At 37.1% G+C, this 20946-nt stretch overlaps 1 long non-coding RNA gene across 2 annotated transcripts in view; it reads left to right on the top strand.

Annotated features, from left to right (window-relative positions):
- The window catches only part of LOC132681315 (uncharacterized), a 234699-nt gene extending 216482 nt beyond the window's left edge, over positions 1–18217 (top strand). For both annotated transcript variants that reach the window (XR_013556590.2, XR_009611003.3), the window contains exons 4-5: positions 17735–17804; positions 18116–18217. This is a non-coding gene — a long non-coding RNA (uncharacterized LOC132681315). The remainder of the gene's footprint in view (positions 1–17734; positions 17805–18115) is intronic.
- Positions 18218–20946: the final 2729 nt, after the last annotated feature.

The raw sequence follows: 20946 nt of genomic DNA, 5'->3' as shown, positions 1-20946 counted from the left end.
AGAAGAATGTGCCTGTCGGCAATAGTTCGCATTGTATTTTTCACATTTTCAGATGTGTTGGGAGCCCTGGAGCCGCTTCTCTGCCGTGTGCTTGACAGTCCTGTGCTTGAGGGAAGCAGGCCAGGGAGCAGAGCCTTGCGGGCGGAGGTCCCCGAGGCCCACGGGGGTGATGTCGTGTCGGCCAGTGGCACAGGGGAGAGTGAGAGTGAATGCACCAACAGTGTGCCAGCCAAGAGCTTTTCCCTTGTACCACTGCCTGGTTTCACAGAGGAAATGAGCTCCTTTTGTGTGTGATTTAGGAGCGTTTCTATGTGCTGTCACTGGCTGTTTAGCAGGGAAACCGAAATGAACTACATGCCCGCTGCAGTTTAATGGTTTACTTTGATCCCAGTTGTTTCAGTCCTCTTTGCAGGAGCATAAGTCTCTTTAGGAATTTTTTTTTTTAATGTTTGTTTGTTTACGTATTTATTTATTTATTTATTTATTTATTATTGAGAGAAAGAGCACAAGTTGCGGGAGGGGCAGAGAGAGAGAAAGAGAGAGACACAGAATCCAATGCAGGCTTTAGGCACAGAGCCAGCCCGGGGCTGGCTGCTAACACCTCTCTCCCAGGCACTGTCCCCTGACCCCCTGAGTGGTGGTGTCTGTACCGGCTCCATATGTGCAGCCAGTAAGTGTGTGGCTTAGGACGGGGCCTCGGCCACCTCCTCCTTGTGGATTCGGCCTCTTGGTAGCACTCAGCGGCTGCAGACCATCGCCCTCCTGTGTCAGCCTTCCCTGTCTTTTCAGGGTCGCCTAGCCTTGCTCCGTGAAGTGCTGGGCCCACTCTCTCCCACTTAGCCTGTGGGCCACCTAGGGAGTGAGATCAGCTTGAGCACAACGCTCAAGGATTCTTCATTGCCTGTGATGCCCTATCTTGTTGGGGTCCAGCCCAGATGGGTGTCTGGCAGCCTGAGAGGCAGCACCTTGACTTCTAGGGTCCTTCTCAGGTCTCCCACCCTTGGGACAAAAACCCAGAGAGGGACAGTCAGGAAACACATGTCCACTTGATGTGCCTTCCCGCCTTGGTGTCCCTTGATTTTCTTGAGGAAAACGATGAAGGGATGGGATTTTCCTTCACCTCCTTCTTCCTCTGTACCCTAGGTAAGCCTTCAACAAGAGCACTTGGGGTATCATCTCCAGAATCCCACAGAAGTCAATTAGCTGGGCCTTCCAGGATTGCTTTTAATGTGCTAAAGGTGCATAGAGGAATTTAGCAAAGCCTCTCTTTCCATGAAGCCTAAAATCTCCCCAAAAAATGAAATTCCTGCCCTTGACCTCCGAGATAAGAAAATGCCACAGAGTATGCATTCAAAGAGAAAGTAAAAATCATCAGTTTAATATTTTCTGAGGTGTTTTCAGTATTTAAACCTTAAGTGGCCAGGACTGCCACAGTGCACATCTCCTGCAGGGTGAGATCCATGTTCCCTGGAACGGAGCTGTGTGTCACTGTCATCTGTTCTTACCTTTAAATGCATGTGTCCATCTGTAGTGGAGCTGTGAGGGGAAGAAGAGGATGCCAGGAGGTAGAAAATCTTTCTAGAGTGAGTTGTCAATCATATTCTTAGCCATGGTTTTGTAATAATGTGTGCTCTGGTAACGGGATAATAATCAGGAAAGAGTTTCATTTAAGTTATTAAGCACCAAGAAACTCTACGTGAAATATATTTTGACTCTACTGTTCCTTGACTTTCTTTACCAAGAATGCTTCTACTTGGCACCAGAAACCAGGGATGTTTAGTGTTTAATCTTTCAACTATGCCTATGCTTCAAGAAGCTCCTGATCCTTCTGTGTGTCTGTCCTCAGCTTGGGTAGACAGTCTGTGCTCTAGGCTTCCTCTGGTAGGTTTCTAAGGCAGTTTAAAATGAATATAAAAATAAATGACATGCTAAATTGTACCCGATGAGACAGTGAATTATGTCAGTTAGAGGTGTTATTTTTAAAAAGAAAAAAAAAAAACATAACCATACACAATATTATTTTTTCTCATTAAAAATGAAAAGGTCATATCGCATAAGCTTCTCTGAATCTTGATTTCCTTACTGAACCACACTGGAGAAACACCTTCAAATTAACGAGCATATCTCTAATGTGTTCCTTTAAATGCTGTGAAATATATTTTATGAATGTAACGATACTTTCAAGAATTCCTCTTTTGATAAACATTCCCTTTATTTCTGTTTTTTCTCACTGGCATAATCCTTCATTCAAATACTTTGTAAATATATCCTTTTATATCTTAGTGCCATTCTTTCTGTAGAATAAATTCGTAGCAGTGGGATTGTGTGGATTACAGTACATGTATTTTTAAATTGATGAATATTGCAGATTGCTTTCCAACAACAACAAAAAAAAAGAAAACTCTAACAATTCACATTTCTAAAAGCAATATAGTAGAATTTTTCCTGGATCTCTGCCAAAAATGGGCATTCTCACTCTTTCTTTTTGACAATCTGATGGCTGTAAATTACCTCATTGTGGCCTTAACAGGGTTGAATGCTTTTTGGTATTCTGCTTTCAGAGGAATCTTTATGTATTTTACCCCAGCATCTATTTGGTTGTTTGCTTTTGTTGTTGTTGTTGTTGTTAATTTATAAGACCTATTTGTGTAATGACAATATGAATCATTTACCTGTTGGGTTTGTTGTAAATATTTTTTTGCCAATGTGGTCTTTTTTCCCAACAAAATTTTTAATTTTGAATATTTAGATAGCTCCGTAATTTCTTAGTGTGTCTGGGCTCCCAGAATTGGTAGAGCATTCTCTCCTGCCTCTAGGATTGTACATGAAGCATTTTGAAAGGCTTTGATTGTTTTAATGTTTATACCTAAGTCTTTAATCCATCTGGAATTTGTTTCTGCATTTGGTGTGAACTAAGGGTCCAACTTAATTTTTTTTTACGGATGGACAACCAGTTGTTCAAGCTCCATTCATGAAATAAATGACCTCTTCCCACTGAATGAAATATCACCTTTGTCCTATATTAAGCTCCAATTTATATTAGGTTTTATGTCTCTTCACCCCTTTTTTAAAAAAATGGTTTTTCATTTATTTTGAGAGAGAGAGAGAGACAGACAGAGAGAGTGGGGGAGGGCGGGAGAGATTCCCAAGCAGCCTCCATGCTCAGCATGGAGCCTATTGTGGGCTTGTTCCCACAACCCTGGGATCATCACCTGAGCCAAAACCAAGAGTCGGATGCTCAACCAACTGAGCCACCCAGGAGCCCCTCTTCCCTCTCTTTTATTCCACTAACTTGCTTGTCTATTCCTGTGCCACAGTTATTTCTGACAAGGCAAGTTCTCCCTTCATTAGTCTCAACGACCAAGAAGAAATGTAGGGAAGAATATCCACCAGGTTGCTTAATTGGTTCATGAGAGGTGAGATGAAGAGGTAATGGAGAGTTTGTACAGGATAAAGAGACAAAGGGCAGAGACAAGGCAAAGGAAAAAAAATACAGAATAAAAGCTGTCCATGAAAAAATAGTATGTTAGATAAAATTCCACCCACCTTTTTCTTCCTCCCATTCCGTAATGATGTTGTGAATATTAGCAGTGAGATACATGACCACCATCGTGATCACGTCCAAATGAGCATCACTGTGTTTCTGCCAACTGCTGTGCTTGGTGAGGCCCGTGAGAAAATGCCTGAGATCTCTTGCCTATGATGAGCTTTGAAGTGAGTTTGAACAGTGAATTCAGAGATGAACACAGTTGATAAAAAATGGCCCTCTGAAAGGCGAATCTTCTTTTCTACAAAATGATCAACCATAACAACTTATTAACAGCAGACCTGGACGTTGCCTTGGAAGGTTGAATATCATGATGGATCCAACTCATTATTGCACATTTGTATTGCACTCTTTAAATAGCTAAGTGCACAAAGAGAAAATTGTTTCAGTTTGAAAAAGCTTGGATTTTTCCCTTGAGTGAACGGATTCTTTCTGCCTCAGGAGGTTTTATTTACACCAGCTCTCCCAAGGGTCTCTCCATCTGCTCATTCTTCCTCCCGGCCTCAGTTAGTGTTCTGTGTGAAGAGTACAGATTTACATAATTGGCTATTCCTTATTGGAAGGGATGTATTTTAACCCATTTTGGGAAGTAGATAGTAAAAAACCCACACTGTAGATTTTTGGAAGCCTCATTGTTTATTTCTTTTCTTTCACATTCTTTTTTTTTTTTTTTTAATTTTTGTTGCTTCTTCAGTCTGTATGATTTTTCCCCCTTATTTACTTAACCCTGATTATATTCTTTATGAAACTGTTATAGACAGACCCTTCATGTTCTCATCAATGAGAATGTATTATTAGAATCCTTATTTAGTGTTTAGGTTTTGTGTTAAAGGAATGGTGTGGGAAAATTTAACAAAGTCATTTTAGTAAAGCAATTAGCAGTCATTTCATTTGTGATTGTTAATTGGGGCAAATGAGTTATTTGTAGAATTAAGAGGGCATAGAAAAATCCAAATGCCCACTTTCTCTTTTTCTGCTTTGTATTACCTATCGATATAGGGTTTTTATATTTCTCCTACTTGGGTGATTTATGTATAATTTCCCTTGAACAAAGGTAGATATTACAGATTATATTTCTTTATAATGATCTTTTTTGAATGTTTAAATTAGAATCATCAGAAAGATCTGTATGAACCAGAGCTCTGGATTGTTAATAGGAAAAAATATGTTAAGAATGGTATATGGCATGAAGGTTTCCAATTAAATACATTTTGTTTTGAAGAAAAGCTGCCATTGCCTCTGCAACTACATCACAAGATAGATTTCAACCCCCCTTGCCAGCTCTTCTGTGGAATTTTCAGACAAAGACCTCTTAATTGGCTGTCAGTGAGTAACACCTCATTCTTTTCCATCCAGATGATGTGGAAGAAAGAAGGCATAAACTGCACAATGGAATATCGTTGGAAATTGTCTCATGGACACAAGCTTTGATTCCACATCTGTAGACCTGACAGTAAAGGAGAAGATTCCCCTCCCTTCCTCTCATCATTCTTCTAAAGCTGGTCTCAATTCAAGATAAAAAGCAAGTTCTAAAATTTAAGATTATTTTAATATCAAAGGAAGGCCATGAAAACCGCATTTTCATCAGAATTACAGGCTCATGTTTTCTTTTTAAATTACGCCTTAAAAAGCCAACTCCCAAATTTTAGCATAGAAGCTCACCAAGGGTAGGGCCAATGTTTAGTTAGCCAAGGGTATTAATAATGAAGTGTGAACCTGACCTTGTTAGTATTTTAATACAAAAAGAATATTACTGTAAACCAAAAGAAGAAAATGTTTCTAAAACTCTTAAAAATAAAAAAAATCAAAATTAAAAGCAACCTTTTGAATTTAGTTCAAAAATTTCTGAAATGAGTAAGACATAGTGAGAAAAGGGACTGCATAGTAGGAACATATTTTTGAAATTAGTATCCAATATTTTTTTCTCCAAATATTTCCCATTTTCTCTCCTTTCTTTCTGTTTGCTAGTTGGTCAGGGCTCATTGTTTTCTAAACAGTTTTTGAACTGAAAATGCCAAAGGCCCAAGATTTAAGCTAAACAGGTGGCATGGATTTGAGGAGAGTGGAGCTTTCTTTGGAAAACAGAAAAGATTTCCTTGGGCTAAGAATGAGAGAGGCTCTGCCTCCTGGAAGACAGGTCCTGGATCCTTCTTCCAGGATAGACCCATGAAGGTCGTCAAACACCAGTCAGACTGGGAGACACTGGAGAAGAGTTTGAAATCCATTATGGTGACATTCCAGTAGGATTCTAAATGGCTACCTCTGCACAGAACCACCAGAATGGTCCCCATGTCTTAGAGTACAGATTCTTTGGAAGTAGTAGAGAAGACCCGTCTTAAAAAAGCCAAACAGAAAAGAGGGCTGTCTAACGTGCTTCAAGGATCACAGTGAGTGTCCAAGAAGATAATAGATACATACATACCTACGTGGACATCAGGCCTCAAGAATCAAAAGAATGTTTCATACTCTACTACATTGTCATACTTGGTCAGCCCCTGAGAACTTAGACTCCATGCAGAAAATAAAAGGGAGAGAGGGCCCAGGCATACTGATGGGAATTAGCTTCTGTCATCTGACATGGGGGTTCAAAATGGAAATTCAGTTAATTTACAGACAGTGAAGTGATAAAGTCTCACTCAAGAGTTGGTAGAGATTAGAAGTGGAACGGCGAGTATTAAAAAGATGTCCTAAGGGCTTCTCCGTGTTCTGCTATGAGATAGCCTGCAGCTAGAAGTCTGCCTTCAGTGAGGTGTCAATCTTTTTACTTCTATTTCATTTTCTTTGCTCTCTTTTCTTATGTATTTAAAAGTGTCTGCTATTTTACTGCTCGGAAAATAGTAGTATTTTAATATGTATCTTTGCTATGATATGATCTATGTAATACTTGAAAATGTTTGCTTTAGTTTACTTGTCCTATTTTAAATTTCTTTGTTTTCTTATTTAAAAAAAAATTTAAGTTTATTTTCATAGAGAGAGAGAGAGAGAGAGAGAGAGAGCAGGGGAGGGGCAGAGAGAGGGAGAGAGAAAGAATCACAAGCAGGCTCCCACACTGTCAGCATGCAGCCCTATGCGGGGCTCAAACTCACAAACCATGAGATTAGGAGCTGAGCTGAAATCAAGAGCTGGAGGCTTAATGGACTGAGTTACGCAGGTGCCCCTCTTTGTATTCTTCAACGTTTCTCTTTGCCTTACGGTTTTCTTGTCAATGACATTTTTCTTTTTCCTGTGTTCTTTCAGATTTCTTTTCACTTTACCTGATGTTATTAATTTCAATAACATCTTTCTGGTTTTGTGTTTTGAATATATTGGTAGTTTTTTCATTTATCTTAAATTTTCTTTTGCTGTTATTTATATATTATTTTTCCTCCCCAAATAGTTTATCTTGCTGATGTGTCTGCTTTTTCTGGGTTTTAAGGCATAATCTTCTTACTCTTGTACCTTTTCTATATTCTGTTGCTTTGTTTTTACTTCCTTTATCTTGAGGGAGTGTGACTTATTTTCTAAATAGCAAACAAGAAGCAAAGTTCAAAGCATGGTAGCAGTGGAGTGGACCCATACACTGAACAGAGAAGACTAGAAGGGTTAAGTTGAATGGAGGGTGATATCATCTGGCCAAGTACAGGCTTGCTAATGTTGATAGGACATTTTGTCAAGTTAAAATTATTGTAGCCTTGGCTTGTCACTTATGATTTTTAAAGTAATCAGTTGTCTATCTGTCCATGAGTTGGGGAAACCCTCACAGTTCTTTTGAGGAAAAACTTGGACCTGTTCATGGGTTGACCTTTGACTCACTTCCATTCTACAACACAGAGCCCTATATGTATGTTTGTTGCACTTCCCAGTTCTCAGAAAAGAGTAGCAGTGCTAGGCTGAGAATAAAAATGTACATCTTTCTTATAGCTTCTTTCAAGAGCAGTTTGAAAATTGAGGCCAAAATTTGAAATATGCACCGAGCAATTCTACAATGAAGAATGAAGAATACATTCTATGGAAATATTCACAAAAGTACTCAAGGATGTTGGTAAAACAATGTAAGTCATAGATACAGTTTGAAAACAATCTAAATTCTCACTTAGTAAGATGTTTTATTTTATTAAGTATATACTACATATATGTTAAAAAACAATAACCAAGAAATTGGTCCTTTGGGTCTAGCAACATTAAAGATTAAATATCTGAGGGTCCCTGCTCTTGCAAATAGAAAACATTCAGAATAAAACATGTATTTTAAAATGATTTCAACATATATCCAGAAAAAAATATGTAGGAGCCAAAAATAAATTTCAAAAAAGCCAAAATGGTTAAGTATAATGTGATGACATGGTGGCCTTGGGAGGATTTCATTCCAAGATCTAGGACCAAACAGTCGAGAATAACAATTTAAAAACACTTAGAAAAAGGAATTTTACTCTTGAAACCTTTACCTATAGAAGTCATCTGACATATTTTTTTTTAAGGAGAAAAAAGGTAATGCAGATTTAGTAATAATTTCTGGGGGAAAATGAGTATAAAAGGTCACAATTGCAAGTGTTGGTTGTCATCATATATAAGCCTTTTAAATATCACTTGAAAAAGTTAGATAAGGATTTTGAGAAAATTATGGAAGTGGTATAATTTTTGAATATTTTTGAACCTCTCTACAAATGCAGACAAACAATCAGGCTGTCACTTTGGGGAAAAAAAAGGGGGCACTCTCTACAATAGAACTAGCAGATAAGGTATTCCTAACACTACAATTCACAGGAGGTAAAGACAAATCAAGACATTGTATAAACTGGGGGTAGGCAAATAATAAGAAGCAAAAAACCAGGAGTATTTAAAAATAAACAGGTACTTACTGGAAAATATTAGAGGCCAATTTGAAAACAGCAGCTAAAATAGGGAAAAGTTTTTATATACCAGCTTGAGAATGAGTGCAAGGTATATGGTAAGGTCCGGAAAGTCCAGAGCAACACTATCAACTCTCCAAAGGAAACACAAACCTATGAGAAACTGACACGAATGTAATGTAAATTAGGCAGAACCGTGTCAGTAGGAGCAGAAATAAATTTATATAAAACTGGAGGAGGGGCACAGAGCCAAGGGATTGTCAGAAAGTAAGACAGTATAGCTTCTAACACTTCATTAGAACTCTACTACTAGTAGATGCTAAGTGATGCTAGAAAAGCTTTACAACCCATCCATCCTTCCTGCAAGTTAAGGAAAACTAAATTGAATTCCATGTCTAGTAATTATGGGAAAGCAAGAATAAGGAGCATAATAATGTTTCTACAGAAAGTTGAAGCCAGGAAGACATGCCCATAAAATAAAAAGTATAACCTGATAACATAACATTTCAAAATGAGCTAAAAATTAAAAGTTGTAGGTGATATGAAAGAACAGCATAAATGAGACTAAAACAAGAATAAATATAAAGAATAAAATTATTTCAGGGGTGCCTGGGTGGCTCAGTTGGTTAAGCATCTGACTCAGTTTCAGCTCAGGTCATGATCTCACAGTTCATGAGTTCAAGTGCCACATCAGGCTCTGTGCTGACAGTGTCGAGTCTGCTTGGGATTCTCTCTCTCTCTCTCTCTCTCTCTCTCTCTCTGCCCCACCCTGCTCACTCTGTCTCTTAAGTAAATAAATTTTAAAACATTTAAAGAAGAAAATTATTTGAAAAATAAAGTCTAGAATAAACATGAAAATAAATGAATAGCACCAATAACACCTGAAAGTAAATAGCAAGCAAAAAGAAAACAAAATTTAGGATGACACAAGAATTCAAGAAAAAGTGCAAGATGAAGATAGGCAAAGAAGGTTCAATATACATATAATTAGGGGTCCTTGAATAAGAAAACTGCAACAATGGAAAAGAACAAGTACTAAAAACTGTAACTCTTGAAAATGGTTTTGAAATAAAAAGACACCTGTACATTGAAAGAAATCACCATTTATCTTGAAATTTGGCCTAGAATTATGTCACTTAAAACATGAGCAGAACTGTCAGCTATAGTGAAATTACTGGACTTTAAAGAAAGAGAAAAATGAGCACTAATAAAAAAGACCAAGACATTTATCAAGAAAAGAAAATTTGATGTCATCAGACTTCTTGACAGTAATGCTTTATGCTAAAAGATAATAGTCTTTACTCAATAAAAGAAAATCTGAGCCAATCACTTTATAATCAGCTAAACTGACTTCCTGATAGAACTATTGCACACAGTTATGAATGTGCAGTAATTCAGGGAGTATTTTTTTCTGAGGAATTTACTAGAGAATGAGCTTTAGGCAGTAATAAAGAACAAAAAAGTTGACATAATACTGATAATGAGAATTAAACATATATTTACATATATGATAAAGCCATATGGTAGTTTTATAAGAAAACATATAGTGCTTAATAGCTACACACTCTAAAAATGATAACATGTTATAACTATCAAAATATTAGGGAAGAATAAAAACTTGAAAAGTTTAAGAAGCTTACTGATTACTTCATAGTTATTATTGGGAGTATGCTAATATTGTTTCAACTTAGATGTTCAAGGAGATGCAGGGAAAAGAAAAAAAAATAGTATCTTGTAATATTGTTCTATTTTATTTCTTTTTTTAAAAAATGTTTTATTTATTTTTGAGACAGAGAGAAACAGAGCATGAGCAGGGGAGGGGCAGAGAGAGGGAGACACAGAATCTGAAGCAGACTCCAGGCTCTGAGCTGTCAGCACAGAGCCTGACATGGGGCTTGAACTCACAAACTGTGAGATCATGACCCGAGCCAAAGTTGGATGCTCAACGGACTGAGCCACCCAGGTGCCCCTATTGTTCTATTTTCAAATAGAAAATAACCAAATGTAGGGAGGGTGCTAAGTATTTTATATAACATAAAACAGTATGGCAGAGTTGAAGCCAAAATATGGATCATATCAAAAAAGTAAAAGAGATTAATTGACCTATTAAACATTTTCTGATTGGTGAACAAAGCAACATCCAAAACTACATTATATATGAGACAGACCCAAATGAAAGAGATTCAGAATAGTTGAAATTAAAATAATTGTCAAGGACTTATCAAGAGAATAGAGCAGTGGTCAAAATATTGGTATCTGATAAGGTAGAATTTAAATTGGAAAAAAAAAAAGACATATTTCTTTCTTACACAATACACAAAAATAAATTCAAAATGTATGAAAGATCTAACTGTTGGATAGGAAACCATCAAAATCCTCTTTTGACATAGGTTGTAGCAAGTTTTTTCTAGATATGTCTCCTGAGGGAAGGGAAACAAATGCAAAAATGAACTATTGGGACTTCCTCAAGATAAAAAGTTTCTACACAATGAAGGAAGGAATCAACAAAACTAAAAGGCAACCTTGAGAATGAAAGAAGATATTTGAAAATGACATATCTGCTAAAGGGTTGGTATCCAAAATATGTAAAGAACTTATAAAACACAACACTCCAAAAACAATCCAGTTCAAAAATGGGCAGAAGATAATAGACCTTTTTCCCAAGAAGACACAGAGACGGCTATAACAGACACATGCTCAACATCACTCAACATCGCTCAACATTAGGGAAATACAAATAAAAACCACAATGAGATATCACCTCACACCTATCAGAATAGCTAAAATCAACAACACAAAAAACAGGTGTTGGCGAGGATGCGGAGAAGGGAACTGCTGTTGGTGGGAATGCAAACTGGTGTGGCCGCTCTGGAGGACAGTATGGAGGTTTCTCAATAATAATAAAACTCCTATCAGCAATTGAACTGCTAGGTATTTACCCAAAGGGTAAAAAATACTGATTTGAAGGGATACATGCACCCCAATGGTTATAGCAGCACTGTCAACAATATCCATATTATGAAAAGAGCCCAAATGTCCAATGACTGATGAATGGATAAAGGTGTGACATATATATATATACACACACACATATATAATGGATATATGAATATTACTCCGCCATCAAAAAGAGTGAAATCTTACCATTTGCAATGATGTGGGTGGAGCTAGAGTGTATTATGCTCAGTGAAATAAGTCAGAGAAAGACAAATACCATATGATTTCACTCATATGTGGACTTTGAGAAACAAAACAGATTAATATGGGGGGGGGCATAAAAAGGCAAACTAGAAAACAGATTTTAACTATAGACAACAAACTGAGGGTTGCTGGAGGGGAAGTGGGCCGGGGAGGATGGGTTAAATGAGCAATGGGTCTTAAGGAGGGCACTTGTGATAAGCACTGGGTGTTGTAGCTACACTAGGTTCTGCACCTGAAACTAATATTGCACTTTTTATTAACTAACTAGAATTTAAATAAAAACTTGAAAAGAATTGCTGTATGAAGACCATAGAAAAACAAACAAAACAAACATGAAAATAAAAAGACATAAATGTACTTTATAAAACTTAAGGCTAAAATTCACAATGAAAATAAAAAATTACCTGTATTTGCACAATCACAGAAGCATCTTTTATACAATAGGAGATTGAATGGGAAATAGACAAAAGGTTAATAATATAAAAAAATTTTAATAATGTTTAAAATCCAAAACAGATGAATTAGACTGAAAATTAATGATGATATAGAACCAAGCCAGCAAATATTTTCTTTAAGAGACCAAACAGTAAGTATTTTGGAATTTGTGGACCATACTGTCCCTGTTGTAAGGACTCAATTCTGATATAGTACAAAAACAGCCAGAGACTATACTTAAATGAATAGGTGTAGCTATTTTCCACTAAAACTTTATTCACACAAACAGGTTGGGCCAGTCTATAGTTTGCTAACTAACTGTAATATTATTAAGGGTTCCTACGTGAGGAACTGCATGTAGGAACCCTTAATAATATTATACACAAACACACACACGTATGTTTGCATATATATCTTTCTGCGCAATTAAATATATCAGATATAGCTACCTAATCAAAAAATATATAACAAATATATATATATATATATATACACCATATATAAGGTGTATATATATATATATATACACACACATATATAAGGTGTATATATATATATATATATATATATATATACATATATAAGGTGTATATATATATATATATATATATATATATATACACACACACACATATACATATATATTTTTTGGTGTATTTTTATGTATTTATATATGTATAAGGAACAGTCAAAAATTGACCCTAATGTAGGCCATAGAAAAATCCATTAATCCCAAGTATTAGATATGGTACAGGAGCATTTTCTTTCTATAATGCAATTAAACTAAAATTAAACTAAAATTAATTTCAAAAAAAAACCCCACAAAACATTCTCACACTTGGAAACATTCCATTAAATCCTATATCCATAAGACCAAAAATTGGGAAATAAAGAATTTAAAAATCAAATTTAAAAAGTTAAAAACTAAAACAAATAAACCAAAATAATCAAAAGAAATTAACAGTATAATTAAAATGTGAGCAAACAAAAATACCTTAAAACCAAAAGCTGTGTCTTTAAAAAAAAAAAAAAATGATGTCACTAGCTAACCTGATCAAGAAAAAGGGGATAAAGTATAATTTGTACACAATCAGGAAGCCAAAAAGATAAATCAGCCTAAAAAGAGAAAATTTTTAAATATTTTAAGAGACTACACAACTTTGTACAAATACTTTGAAATCCTAAACTAAGGGATACATTTTAGACTAAATGAAAATGACCAAAATAGAAAGTACCTAAGTCCACCCCTACAAAAGACACCATCTTCCAATGGTCTCATGCAAGAATTCAACTAAGACTTTTATGATGACATGACTATTAGGCTCCTTAATTATTTGGGAGATTTTGTGCTCTACAAAGGAAGAAAAAATTCAAGTTTACTTTTATGAAGTGGGTATCATATTTTAAAAAGTACTTACAAGATTGTACCAGAAAAGAAACAATAGACTAATCTTACTTATAAATATTGATACAGAGGTCTCAACTAAATGTATATTAGTGTATTAATACTTGTCATTATGTTACCAGATCCTTTTCATTATGTTGCCTTGGTTAAGTCCACATGGCCTCCTGCTTGTAACCTCCTGTCTGATCTTCCTGATTCTTGCCTGTTTCTTCTTATCAAAGGTTTTCCAGATTCCACTGGTACACTAAAAAAGAAATATGAGCAGGTAGGCTTTTGCAAAGATGGTTTAATATTAGAATAAAAAACATTAAAACCTGTCATACTAGTGGAAATGCATTGCAAAATCATATGATCATTTCCACAGATGCAGAAAATTCCTAGGGAAAAATCCAACTACTCATGTTCAAAACCCTCAATAAAATGGAATTGATGGAGACTTCCTAATACAAATAAAATAGCTCTATAACACAATCCCATCTTATGATCCAGGAATTCGCTTCACAGTAACATAGGCCCAATATTATATATATGGTAGCATTGTTTAGAAGAGCAAAAAGCTGGAAATAATCTAAATAGTCATCAGGAGGTACTGAAATATTTTCATTCATCAGACTGTTGTATGGTAGTGAGTATGAATAAACTGGCACTAGAAATATTGGCTATCTACTAATTTAATCTATGTCTGTGTGACTTTGAACGAGCTACCCAGTTTCCCTGGGCTTTTGGTATTGTTGTCTGTAAAATGGAGACAGCAGTATCCACCCTGCAGTGTGGCGATCAAAATCAGAGTCAATATATGTGTAAAGCTCTTTGCACAGTGTGAAACATGGCAGACACTCAGATGATGACTATCTCAGGAGTGCACTCATGCTGCCAAGTTACTTCACTAGGTTATAGCAAGAGAAACAAATAGAGCTTTATTAATAAGGCAGAAGTTACCACATCCTTTCATTGTGTTGCCTTAGTTAAGTCCACGTCTTTTACTGCTTGAATTACTACGGTAACCTCCTGTCTGATCTTCCCGACTCTGGTTTATTTCTTCTTATCAAGGGTTTTTCAAAGTTTGGGTCACATCCCATTCGAGGGTTGTGAAATCAGTTTGGTAGGCCAAGGCCAGAATTTTAAACAATTAAACAATAGAAAATATCAGCGTATCACATGCTGTACAACTCTATTTTGTTTTGTGAAGTTATTCTTAATTCTGCTTCTGTGTTTCAAGGGCACTAGGTTGTTATGTAAGAGCATTTACCATGGGTGACAGAGTTTGATATTTCTCTGCATATGATCCAATCTGTACAAGTCAGCCAGAGTGATCTACTGAGATGCAGATCTGGTTTTGTCACTTTCTTATTTATTCATAAATGGCTGTCAGTAGCTGTCAAGAAACTGTTTAAGTGGCTCCTGGGTGGCTCAGTTGGTTAAGCATCCAACTCTTGATTCGGCTGAGGTCACGATCTCACGGTTCATGGGTTCGAGCTCTATGTCAGTCTCCATGTTGACAGTGCGGAGCCTGCTTGGGATTCTCTCTCTCTGCCTCTCTGTCCCTCTCCCACTTGCAGTAAATGAATGATTCAAGCAACCAATGAATGGGAATGCTTAAGTTCCTTACATGCAAGACCCTTCAAGATCTTAAGCTATTTTCCAAGCCCTGTCTCCTCTCCATGGTCTCTGGATTACTCCATACGGCACTATAATGATCTATTTGTAGCTCACTGGTCAAGTTATACTGTTGGCATTCACACCTTTGCACAAACAGTCCCTCCCCCTGGTTACTTCTTTCCTCCTTGAGTGACTAATGTTTCCTGTTCATGCTTTAAAATTGAACTTATGCCTCTTCTTTCAGGAAGCCTTTCGTGGTTCTCTGTCTCATCTGGGATCCACAAGCACCATATCATTAACTTTACAATGATACTTGTTACAAAGTATGAAAATTTTAATTTCTTAGTCTGTGTTATCCATGAGAACATAAGTTTCTTGAAAGTAGGGTGTTTTATTTACCTACAAATCTTCAGGTAACAGCAAACTGGTGCCTTCCAGGTCCTCAGTATGTTTGTTGATTGACTTATTGATTATGCCTACGTGGGTAGCAAATGAGAGATCTTGGTATACATGATGAAAATATTAGGAATACATTTGTTTTGTTTTTAAGTTTAAAATTTGGCCTGTAATTGATGTCGGGTATATTATTTTTTATTGTAAGGCAAAGAAAAAAGAAAGAGAATCATTTTGAGTCATTGATACAAAAGCTGATATAGATATGGTTACTCTTTGATATATTATAGTCTTTTGTCTATTAATTTTAACTAGACTACTATAGTTATGAAACCAAGGCTTTAGTGCCTTTGATATATATATATACATGTACATATTATATATACATATATATAATATGTATGTCTTTTACATATGTATATTAAAGATCATTCCCTAATGTCTGAAAGCAGCAAGTTAAACAAAGTTTATTTGCAGAACTGCTTTTGTGGCAGCTGTCCCAGTAAACACATATCATACTTTACAAGGTGATAAGTCTTTTGAGCCAAAAGATATGTCAAAGCATTAGTTATCAAAGATGAAGTGACACGTGGGTAGTGAAAATTCCTTTAGATAGATTGCCTGTGGATCTGATATTAATAAAATATATTGTTACTCTTCAAAGATGTATTTTCTGGGTTTTAGGCCATTTTGATTTTACATTTTCCCTCTCATTTCCTGTCTTTTGATCAGTCCTTTATGGCTAACAGCTTTGTATGAGCAGGGGTATGGGGAGAATAGGGGAAAATCAAATGTGACGCTAAGTTCCTGATATTCATAAAAATGACAGTTGAGTACTATTTACCACTCACTGTCTGTCAGGCGCTATAATAGGGGCTGTTAGATGTGCTGTGCATGACCCCAGTGAATCCACACACCATCCCTACAAGCTTTAGTTGAGCAAATTAAAGTTTGGCAAGGTAAAGTAAGCTGGATAGTTACGCAATTAGCGTTGGTTTCTTATTCTTTGTATTTTTTAAACTTTTTTTAATGTTTATATCTGAAGGGGAGAGATACAGGATATGAGTGGCGAGGGGCAGAGAGAGAGAGACACACACACACAGAATCCAAAGCAGGCTCTGTGAGCCCAGAGCCCGACGCGGGGCTTGAACTCGCGAACCGTGAGGTCATGACCTGAGCCGATGTCAGATGCCCAACTGAGTGAGCCACCCAGGCACCCCGTTATTCTTTGTATTTTAAAATGGTAAAAAAATGATCAGAGAGAAGACAGAAATGAGAATTTGAGTTCAGTTTTGTCTTTGGTTTCTTCAGAAAAAACCTTCCTGTTCATGTATTATAGGGAGTATGCTGGACAATGCATGGCATACTGTACTTCGTAGAGTTTTTGCTTATTTGGTGCATTTTGCTGTACCGTTAAGAAATTAGTAAAAATCAAACTGTGAATTGCATTCATTCATTCTTCCATTCACTCATTCATATTTTAGACTCTAGAGACATAAGCAAAAGTAGGAAATAGTAGAATCAGTGAATTAAGGATCTAGACATGGATGTAAATTAGAGCATTGTAACCAGAGGTATGATTGATATGTACCTGTAACAATAAGAGAAAAAAATAGAATGGCTATTTTAATTCTTAACTCGTACTGTAGAAATGAGGGAACTTTCTGAAGACGTGACACTTGAACTGAGTATTGAAGAATGAATGGGGGTTGCCAGTTGATTGACTGCGAGTTGATTCACTAAAAGCATGTTAACAAATATGGAGTCGGTGGCAGCAGTGGCCTGAAAAACTGCACAGAACAAACATCTAGAGAGCTGATAAAAGCAGTAGCTAAGTGATCAGAGAACACTACAACTTCCAGGACGTTTTCTGTCCTGCAGGCTTTAAAGTCTGCTGAGATGACTTGTGACAAGTAAACCTGCTTGATGAATATTTGACGGCAGTCCAATGATGGGGAGTGAAGGAAATAATGGGAATAAAGAAGTTGACAACTATTCTAAAACAGGAGGTGCCTTATCATTTTTATTTTTTCGCATAACGATGCAGTTTCCCTGAACATTTGCGGTTCATTACCAGGTGATGGGACAAAGATGGTCCTCCTTCTGTCCTTCATCCCTCCCCACTTGCTTCTGTACTCTTGACAATGACATTATTTAGAAAGACCAAAGAAATATAACTAATGACTATGGAACTTCTTGGAAATGCCAGTTTTAGGGAAAGCCCCCAAGGATCTAGGATCTTTCAGCTCTTTCTTTCTTTCTTTCTGCACATGCAAAATGATGGAAAACGTAAAATCAAGTAAAGAACGTTTTTTGCTTTTCCAGATCTGCATGGTGCAAGTGCAAAAGAGACCACAGATGGAAGCCTGCTGCTCATACAGCTGTGTCTTTGTTGGTACGAAAAAACCAATTGTGGGTGGGAGCAATGGAGGACGAGATAATGTTAGAATGCAGTGGCATTTTCATTATACCTACCATAATTCCAATGTTCTGTTCTGTGGCGAATTGTTTGGGGAGTTGTCTTGAAATTAGAATCCTGTCCCGCAAACTTGAATCAATTAAAACAGTACTATTTGGAAATAAACAGAGAAGCGAGTTTGCAAAAGATTTTCCAGTAATGTTTAGACTTCTTCTGACGATTCTCGGGTTGAGAGGAGAGGGAAAGGAGAAGGCCAAGATTTCAAGTGCCCTCTTTCTGTTCCCTAGGAACATCCATCGGAGAACATCTCTAACTCCTTGAACTGTTTGAACTGTTTCTGAATACTCTTACCAGAAGCCACCTTGCTAGCAGTGAATCCAACTTGCCTAAAAGAGGCAATGTTTTTCTAAACTTGTGCCACTGTCCCAATATTCCAGGAATGGAGACTTGAAAGCCAATGAAGTAGGCTATTCCCTAAACGTCATACCAAGTTTCATGTTATAAGTTGCTACAAGCCTTCTATGTTCCAGGCACAGGGATAAGTGAGACAGACACTGTCCTTACCCTCCTGTAGCTTATTGTGTGGTAGAGAAAACATGTATACATCAGTATAGTAACTCTTTAGTGATGAAAGCAAGTACCAAATGGTATGAGAATATAGTAGAGTAGTACAAGAAATACATAAAGAGGGCAGGAGAGGCTCACCCGGGCAACTTGAGGCTTGTATACTGAAAAGACTACTGTTGGTTAAGAAGGAGGGGAACAGAACTCCAAATAGAGGGAAGAGCTTGTGTGAAGATTCTGTGGGTGAAAGGGGGATGACTTATTTGAGGAACTAAGAGAAGATCAGTGTGACTGGGGTAGAGACAGCTTTAGGAAAGGAGGCAGAGGTTGGACTGAAGAGGGCCTTGGAAGCCATACTAATGATATTTCACTTGATTCTAAAAGCAATAGGAAAACCAAAGACTTTAAAGAGGGGAGGGGCATGCCCCAATGTGAGCATTCTTTGAAGGTCCATTTGGTGATTGTGTGCAGGTTGATTTAAAAGATGTCAAGTCTGGAAGCAGATTTAGTCAAGAGGTGGTGATAGAATCTCACACATCCGAGAGAGATTTAGGAACCACCTCAGCAAAGTTTGGTGACTGATTAGTTGTGGATTAGGAAGGAGGAAGGGGTGTTAAGGATAACCTCAGGTTATCTCAGTGAACACATGGGTATTTGGTGTGTCATTTGCTAGCATTAAGACCCACCAGAAGGACTAGGCTTGGTGAGTGGGTACAAGGCAGAAACATTGTGAGTTCAAGTTTGGACAATTGAATTTGGGATGCCTTCTGAGAGATGCCCAGGTGAAGTAACAGAATAAAAATGAAATAGTGGAGGGCACCTGGGTGGCTCAGTCAGTTAAGCGTCCGACTTTGGCTCAGGTCATGATCTTGCAGTTCGTGATTTCGAGCCCCGCGTTGGGCTCTTTGCTGACAACTCAGAGCCTGGAGCCTGCTTCGAGTTCTGTGTCTCCCTCTCTCTCTGCCCCTTCCCTACTCACACTCTGTCTGTCTTTCTCTAAAAAATAAATAAACATTAAAAAACAATTAAAAATAAAAGAAATAGTGCAGGTGTTGGAGTAAGATGAATCTGAATGTGTAATCCATCTTCTGCCACTTACTATCCAAGAGACCTTGGACAAGTTTTTAAATCTTCTTATGCCTCACTTTCTTCATCTTGTAAAATGGAGATAACAGTCACACTACCTCTACTGAGTTGTTGTGAAGATTGAGAGGTCATACTTGATGGTGTGGGCATGAGATGAGGTGGTATAGGAAGCGGAATTGTAGGTGAGCTGAGATGACTCGTCATCTTTTTTTTTAATCCCTTAAAGTTTTATAGGAATGTGTATGTTACACGTATACTTAGAAACAAAGCAAATAGTAAAATATGAAAATGTATAAAAGAATAAATTAAAAATATGCATGTACAGCACTTGGCATAACACTTGGTGAGCAATCCATGAATGTTAGCGGTCTGTAGACATAGGGAGTTAGAGATCAGAGAGAGGTCTGATCTAGAGAGTTATAACTTTAGTAGTCCCTGCTGTTCTGACAGTAACCCAAGTAATGAGTTGAGGAAATCATCTGGAGAGAAAATGTTGAGTAAAAGAGGGCCAAATGTTGAACTTTGAGCAATCCCAACTGCTAAAGATCAAGGAGAGGAGAATGAATCAGCAAAGGAACTTTAGAATGGGGCAGGCAGCATAGGAGGAGGAAAACTCTGCCCATGTCGGTAAGGTGAGCTTGCATTTGCAGGAAGACTCAAGTGATATGGCATGTTGCTGCAAGCTATAATGAGGGGGAAAACAACAAAGTGTGCTTTGGGTAAACTAAACCAGAGACTGGAGAAGGCTTTTTGGATTACCAGGCAGAAACCTTTGTTGAGAAACTATCTGGTTCTTTATATTAAAGCAAAACTTGGCTTCTATTCTGGAAATGGAGCCAGTCAGTTGGTCACTTGGAGGTTGAATCCATTATGTCTTATGAGATTCTCCATCTTCAGGGGGGTGCTACTTCAAACTTGGTCAATTTCTATAAAATACAAAAAAAATCACTATGTCAGAGAGGAAAGCAAAAAAGTACAAAGAAAGGAAATTTCACTCATTTGTTCTGTTCATTCATGGTTCTGGCCAACGAATAACCTTTAATTTTTTTTAAGAAAAATTCTTTTATTTTCTTGAATTACAATCCCATAGATACCCATCCCTCATTCCCATTTTCTTTTTTATAAAGACTGACACTTTTATATTTGGAAAAAATGAGGATTGTCTGATCACTTCATTTTAGATAAGTGGAAAATTTCCAAAGGGAGAGATGTGTTTAATTCTATGCCCTGTTTTTTACTTGCATAGCGTTTTACTGTAAGACCCTGAAACATGCTAGTTTTACTGGGGAGTAAAGTAATTAGCTCTAATCACACCCTGGAGAGAGTGGAAATGAAAGAAGTAAATGGGTTGTGATGAATCTGTAGTTTCAGATGGCATTCTGAAGGGGTTGGTCCTAGCTCTTGATTGAGCTTGGATTCTGAGCCAAGGCAGATGAGGAAGGAAGAGGAGGGTACTTTAAATCACCCC

Source organism: Panthera onca, chromosome A1 (assembly GCF_046562875.1).
Source record: "Panthera onca isolate mPanOnc1 chromosome A1, mPanOnc1 haplotype 2, whole genome shotgun sequence".
NCBI lineage: Eukaryota > Metazoa > Chordata > Mammalia > Carnivora > Felidae > Panthera > Panthera onca.
This window is presented reverse-complemented; position numbering and strand designations above follow the sequence as displayed.